Source organism: Zingiber officinale, chromosome 11A, assembly GCF_018446385.1.
Source record: "Zingiber officinale cultivar Zhangliang chromosome 11A, Zo_v1.1, whole genome shotgun sequence".
Taxonomy (NCBI): domain Eukaryota; kingdom Viridiplantae; phylum Streptophyta; class Magnoliopsida; order Zingiberales; family Zingiberaceae; genus Zingiber; species Zingiber officinale.
The window spans coordinates 61,011,704-61,019,864 of NC_056006.1; positions in this window are offsets into that span (position 1 = coordinate 61,011,704).

The following is an 8,161-nucleotide window of genomic DNA, read 5'->3' on the forward strand; positions in this document are numbered from 1 at the left end:
TGATACCAAATTTAGTGGTATCAGAGTCAGGTATATGATACTTGCTTTTCGTTTTGGATTCTTTGAGTTAATCTGATACCAAATTTATGGTATCAGAGCCGATTAGAGTCAAATGTGAGGTTTTGTGTTTTTCGGATCCCGATCTTGTTTGATTTATGATTTTCGGTGTTCCGATTGTTTTATTTTTCCTTTGTAAGTTGATCCCTCGATATGACTCTCGAGTTTTGGGATCAGACAGCGGTAGGATATCTCCGAGCTATAGGAAGTAAGATATACCTCTAGTGTTATAACTTTTGGATTCATTACTTAGTTTGTTGTTTGACCATTTGAATGTCTATTGAGTATTTATTGACTTAGGTTAAATTGTTGAATTGTTTCACATTTCATGTCGTGACCTTTATCTTCTACATCATATATGGCGTCTTATTCAACTTACAGAAATAGATGACTTGTGGTAGTTGCACCTTACTACAAAATTCCTATGGCAATCTACTGATTTTAGTGTAGATGGATGTTCAAACTAGTAAACATGAACTTTTTGAGCTATTTGATATTCACCTCATGGTTCGGCTACATGTGATGGAATTATTTATTGATCTCCACTTTACATATCTATTTTCAGTATCGTTTAACTGATCACCTCTATTATAGCTAGTGGGTTTGCAACTTTATGATTCATTCTATCTTGTTGTTTTAGTCGTCTATACTTTATTTCAGTGAAAGTCTAGTAACCAAGGCTTCTGGAGTATCTCTGTTAGATGTTTGCAAATAAAAGTTAGGACAATCTCCCATCGATTTCTATTGAAAGCCTACCATTGGTCAGTGTATAAGCCCACCTCTCCACAACCTCACCATGTGGCTACACCCATGGACTCATGGATTATCGAATCAAGCTTTTGTTAAGCAACTTGTTCACTTTTCTTGTAACACTTCAACCTCTGTGACATTTGGTAGCGAGGTAAGTTAGATAGAATGACATCTGTAAAACAACTCCAATGCTTCTGATCAAACTGTAGTTCCCGTGCTTCTAAACTATGGATTAAATTATAGGTTTCACATCTAATGTCTAAACTTTAATGATTCGGCTGCTCAAGTGTATTAAAGGTGTTGATTACAGTGGGTGTGGAGGGTTGGATGTTTTCCTTTTTCTCTATCATTGTTCGGGAGGTTAGCATGTTTGATTGATGATGTCGATAGTTTGAGCGCTATACAGATGTGGAGGATTTGTTAATAATGGATATGAATTTCAGAAACAGTGGTGGTGATCATTTATGTTTGGTAGATTTTTACCCACAGTTGGTTAGATAGCAATGTGAGCGTAGCGGAAGCATTGGGAGCTCATAACCCTTAGAGTCGTCTCTTACGGTTGGAGATTTGATCATGATATTTGGGTGGAGTGGTATATCCTTGGATGAGGATCCCTGAGTTGAGCAGTAAATTTGGGGACCAAATTTTCTATTAGTGAGGGAGAATGTAAAATACCGAACCAGATAATAATTAAATAATAAAATTAATGGACGGATAATCTTATTGGAATTTTTAGGAATTTTCAGAAATTTTCTGGGAATTAATTGGACCCCTCACAAAATGGTTTTCTTTCGCTAGGTAACAGGTAGATGAGTCATGGATGCTTGGAGAGATGTCGGCTGCCAGTCCTGGGTCCTACGTCACACTCGAGGATAGTTTTCGTTTTGATTTTGTTATCGTTTGGGGTGGTATATTGATTTTGTGTATTTTGTTTTTTAATAAGTCGATGTGAATTTTGGGTCAAGTCTGTGATGACAAATATTTTATTAGTGTCGTTGTTGGTTTTACGTTCGTATCGTTTTATGTCTTCCGCTGCTGTGTATTTACGTTCAGCCGTGTAGGCTTATTAAACTGCGTGGTTGTATTTATTTTGTTCCAGCCGAGTGGGCAGATGATATAAACTGCGTGGTTGTGTTTATTTCATTTTTGTCTAGCCGGGTAGGCTGAGTATATTAAACTGTGTGTTCTATTGTTTATATTTTGTATATATATATTCCAGCCGAGTGTGGCTGAGGTATATTTTGTATGTAGTAATACTTCATATTATCACCCGTACAGGGGAGATGCTGTCGAAATTTCTTCGGACAGGGACTCTTTTGGGGCGTGACATTGCTAGTCTCCTCTCTTCTAGCTATGCCCTAACGGTTCCGGCAAGTATCTCTTATCTTTGGATCTGGATTTAAGTTTCTATATTAGTGTTGGATCAATGTTTTAGCATAGTACTACCTTTATGGACAGTTGTGGGATTCTGAGTGTAGGGATGTTAGGTTGCAAGTTTTCTATGTGATTTGATTCATTGTGATGATGCAGTACTAGTGTGATCTTGGTTTCTTGAGTTGTTTAGCCCGAAATTTTAGTGTGGGAGTTGTGTGGAGTACATCTGATTGTTGGTAACTTATTCTTGAGGTGTGGCAGCTAGTGAAATCTGAATTCTGAATTTAGAATCTCGTTGCTGATTTGTATGCTTAATTGATGATGGTTTTGGGATTTTGGTTTCCGTTGTTAGTATGAATAGGTTGACACGATTTCAATTGTTTATGTGGAAAGCTTAAACTGGGCATGCTCCAAATGAATCTGCCACATGTGTTAGATTTGAGAGCTCGTAAATGGTTTTAGGTTTATGGGGTTACTCTTTTCAAAGATTTCTTCCATTGATGACCGAATTGAATAGAGTGGTTGTGGTTTTTGGTGAACCAATTTAATAGGTTTTCATTCCTTTTGATGGCTTCAAATTTGTATGGACAGACTTAAGGGTTGTGAATTGATCTTGATGTAGTTTTTGTTCGGCACGATAACTTTGGATTTCTGAACAAGTTTGTATATTTCGAAACAATCTCAATATTATTTTGGTTTCAGCAAATAGCCTTGAATTCTAGATGAATTTGGATGAATCGAGGTTTATAGTTGGATTAGGGTTTTTTTCGCTAATTAGGTTGGGTTTCTGTTTAGCTAGTTGTTATTTAAGAAATTAGCTAAATTGTACATCACGTGATTTGCAGAACGTTGATTTAAGATGATTGACACGATCTACATATAAAGGCGGGTACTTCTTGTTTTGTTTCTTTTAGTACTTTGACCTTGGTGCATGAACTATTTTGAATAAGAAATTATTTTTACCTTGACTCCACTCTTATTTTCCTGCACTTGATACTTCCACGCGATCTTTGAGAAATTCATTTCCATATCTATACAGTCTCTTGTTGTTGTGCATGATCAGTAGCAGATACTAAATACCATGTTTGTATGCTTTGACTGTTGTTTATTTATGTACTATATTGAGCATGCTGGCTTCATGTAGCATACCTGTTTTTGTTTATATATATATGATGACTGTTGCATTGTTCGCATCATGTCATTGCATGCATGTCAACGACCAATTCTCCCTTGCGGTCGAGAGAGTCGTTGACCAGGGTCGCATCCTCGGCCACTCGAGAGAGTGGTAGCTGGAGTTGATGTCGTATGTCCTGTCGTGTCGCACTCAGCCACTCATGGGTAGTGGTAGCTGGAGTACGAGCAGCAGGGACCCCCGTCACAGATGTAGCTAGTTAGCTACTATGCAACTGCCCCCTTGGCCCCTCGTGAGGGTGGTAGCCTGAGTGGTGTATAGTCTGTCACTGACCCGACCTCTCGACCATACAGGGGTCATGGTGCAGAGAGGTGGGCGGGAGTGACCATCCGTGCATACGTTGTTATTATACTTGTTTTGGCTGCTACTGTTGTTGTTAATGCTGTTAATGCTTACTTACTGTTGTTGCTCACTTATGCTTATATGCTTCCTTATGTTGAGATATGCTTACTTACATGTTACCTTTGTAGCTATGAGCAGTACTGTAGCAGATTAGTACTACTTCTGACCCTCTATTACTAGTTTAGGATATGGTTTCAAGTATGAGTATTTATTATGATTTTATTTTAGTATCTGCTACTTCTCTTATGAGACTGTATTCCTTTTGGTATTTTCTATTCGTTTATTTTGTTCATGCACTATCATTCCTTACCCACTGAGTTCCAATACTCACCACCTCGCAAATTGGTTTTTCTTTCGACAAGTAGCAGTAGATGATTCATGGATGATTAGAGAGATGTCGGCTGTCAGTCCTGGGTCCTGCGTTATATCGGTTTTATTTCAGCTTTACTTGTGTTTTTAGTATACAGTGAATTTGGTATTGTATGAATTGGTCTGTGTTTGGAATTTGATTCGTGGTGTTTTGCTTTCATTCTCTTGTGGTTGGGTAAGCCTAATTGGCTAGTAAACTTTGGTTGTGGATTGTGAGTTTTCTCTTCGTTTTTCCGCTGTGCATGTTTCCAGCTGTGTGGGCTGTTATTAACTGCGTGGTTGTGTTTAATTCATTTTTGTCCATCCGGGTAGGCTGAGTATATTAAACTGCGTGGTTATGTTGTTTTTATTTTATGTATGTTCCAACCGTGTGGGCTGATGGTTTTCTAGATGTTATATGTGTATTTATTGCTTTAGATTGTCACCCATACAGGGGAGATGTTGCCGGATTTTTGTCTGGCAAGGACTCTTCTGGGGTGTGACATCAGGTCTGGCTGAGGTGGTGGTCCGACCTGCCATTGGGTCTGGAAGCTTGGCCGTTCGGGAAGCCGCATGAAGAAGAAATACTCCTTCTAGTGTTTATTTGAAGTGGGCATCTTATCAAAAAATACTAGACCGATCCGAGACTGAAAGAGATAGGTCCCCAGCTCGGACTTCTTGGGGTAATAGAAATAATGAAAGACTTGAGGGGTCAAAGGGATGACGTGCAACCGGAATAAGACAACAACGCCGCACAGCAGACGAAAGGAATTTGGTACTAGTTGGGGGAGAGGAACACAGAAGTAATTACAAACTTCAAGGATGAAAGGATGGATTGGAAAGCGAAGACCGACTATAAATTGGTCTCTGAACAGACATATTGTGTTGATCGGCGGATCATTAGGTCGGTCGAACGAAGAGGCCAAAATGATTTTATGGTCAGGGGGGATTTTAAAAGCGTTTCGGAGGTTCTCGGCGTCGCCCTCGTCAAACCTGGTCTCCATGGTGGTATACCAAAGACCAGGAGCAGGGTCGGACGGTCGGGAAGAGCTCGCCATCACCGGAAAATGAAAAATAGGAGGTTTGACGGAAGTTTAAAGGAGCAATAAGCAGGAAACGCAAAACAAACACTAGGAAAACTGCAAGGAACAAAGAGGGTTGCGAGCGATTGGAGAGGGGAAGGAATGGGAGAACTTATAGGAGAAGAAAATGTCGCCGCAAACAGGTGCGGAGCGTTGCCGGAGCACCAACTGCACAGGAACTCACCGACAGCCTTTGCAGAAAACACAAGAGGAAGAAGCCAACACCACGACTTTATAAAGCTTGAGCTCGGTCGACCGGGGTTGTCCGATCCAAGTCATGGAAGCTGGAGCGCAGATCCAACCGTTGAATTAAAATCGTCAAACGTCACATCAACGTCTGTCGCTTCGGGGGTGCGATGACGGTGGCAGTGACACATGGCACACGCCTACAGGGCAGCATTTAATGAACGCCATTAACAGGCATGTGCGCGTGCTCGACTTTAATGGACATGATTTGTACAAATTCCAAAGGGATTCAGATGATGTTAGCGTTGAGCGCTTTCAGCCAAGGGCAGAAATTGCAAATTGCTCCCAGTACAAGTGTGCATAATACCGACCGGCCTCAATGAGCAATCTCAAGGCTATCCGATACCCCCAGGCGGACTGGCTGGGGTCCAACCAGTATCACGGCCGATCGGCCAACCGATCACCAAACTAGCTTGTCTAGTCAGTTGGACTTGCAATTTCCTTCGACTAGACTTGAAGGGGAGGCATGTGATCCGGTGATAAGGAGGGGCCCAAGCAGCAAGGTGGCTAATGACATGGTGGAGGTCAAAGTCAAGCTGGTCAACTCCCTGGTATTATCATCCGATCGAGCAATCCCCTTTCCCGACCGGGAGGGAGAAGCGCTGAGCCTACATCAAGCAGATGTTAGCATAGCTCGGTCATATACCGAGCTTTCGGCGCTCAAACAGACAAGGTATGCGCCGAGCAGCCAGCCTTCTCGGACTCACGTCAACAAAACAGTGACGACCGAGCATACTACATTCAGACATAGCTCCTCTGATAGGCATAACAGCGGAGCTTAGACAGGATGTGGGCCGGGCAGCCATTCCGCTCGGCCCGAGGACAAGATTGCCCGGGCGACCGAGGGCTGGCTGAGTGACTCTTCTGCTCGGCCTATAACAGACAAAAGGAGGATCAGAGGATATCCTTCTGGAAACCTGTGCCGTCGACAGCCGGCATGCTTGGCGGCATGGTCAGGCAGAAAATCGTACGACGGAAGCTTCCGCTGTCTTGTCAGAGATATGCTCGAGTCGTTAAGGTATGATGTCAGAGACACTTTTCTGGCACATCTTTTCAAAGTATGTTTTGAGGAGCGTGCGTGCCTCAAGAAGCGTGCACGCACTCTCCGGGAGTCCTATATAAATACCCCCAAGTTTCGACGGAGGTATGCATAATCTCTACTTTAGCTACAGTTACTCTGCCATTTTGCTTCCTCGTTTCTTCTACATCGCTGGTATTTGACTTGAGCGTCGGAGGGCTATCACCGGGGAACCCCTCCCCGGCTCAGCACTGACGTTGCTGTTGTTGCAGGCTTCATTGACGGGGAGTCCACCAACGGTCAACGGGAGCGCCACGCCCCCAGCATCCATTGCCTCGACTCTCGGACATGATCAAATTATATTCAATATACACATTTTTCTAGGATTTGAACTAAATTAACTCGAAATAATTCAAAACCACTACATATCATATATAATCAATATGACCTATTTCCCAGGTTTCAACAACAAAAACATCCACTTTCCTAACTATCAAGCATATACACTTAAATAGCAAACAAAGTTTATCAAGGTCAAATATCTACAGATACACCAACTCACAACCTAAACATGTTTTTCACCAAAAATCATAATCACATGGGATAATTTAGTGAAGACTACTTTTTCATAATTCAATTTTTATTCGACAAAATAATGACTGCCATGTGTGCCCGATAAGTGTCCATTTTCACTTCTCTTTCATAATTCCACATTTCATCATCGTCATGCGCCAGACACAGTCCACAAACAGGTGTAAATACCATAGTCAAGGGTCTCATCTTGATGACGACACTTTTTCTTAGTTACCATGACAACACCAATGTTGAAGTCTGAGAATTGGATCATGTATCCAGCTAAAAATCGTGCCTATAAATATTAGTTATGCTTTAAAATTTAAATTTTATGAGTTATTGAAATACAAATGATGAAACTCACATAAACTTTTGTTGTCCCAAATGAAGATGGATGAGGCTTTGGATTCATCATCTTGAATTGACCTTCTATTGCTGAATAGATTAACAAAAATCAATATCATCCATAGTTCAAGGAAAAAAATAATATATTTACATCTTTTAAATAAATTTTCATTCAGATCTTGCAGTTGGTTTCCTTGTTACAGAAGTCAATTTTCCAACAAAATCCTCATACTCCCCATTTCACAACGTTCGATTGTTCCTGTGTCATTCCAGTTTATCAAGCACTTCTCTCTACATGTAGAAATAGAGTCATAATTCTTAAAAATTAAATAAATCAATTGTAAGATCAAAGAATAAAAAAAAATCTGAATACTCGTGTCCATGCAGAAAATTTCAAACCCTTTCTTGTAACTTTACTTTTTCATAATTCTTATGTAACAATCAATAATTTTTCATCTAACTGGATTATGAAATAAAAATCATAGAATTTGAGCCCACCGAGTACCACTTGATCTTCCTCCCACACGAGAACACTACAAAATATGAAAATTTATTTTATATTACACTATAAAGGAATAATATTTCAAAAAAAAGGAACCACATACAAGATTAACATACTCCAACTTATCTCGAGAAAGATACTTTGTTAAGATCTTTTGCTCTTCATTCATTGCTTCATCATATCTACAAAATTCTATTTTTTCTCTAAATTCATTCATCACATCCTCAACAGTATTCCTTCCTATTTTAGGTATACTAGTGTCTCCCTACATGAGAGATAAATTTAGGAATATAAGAAAAAAAAATAAAAACATGGTTAACAACAAATAAACA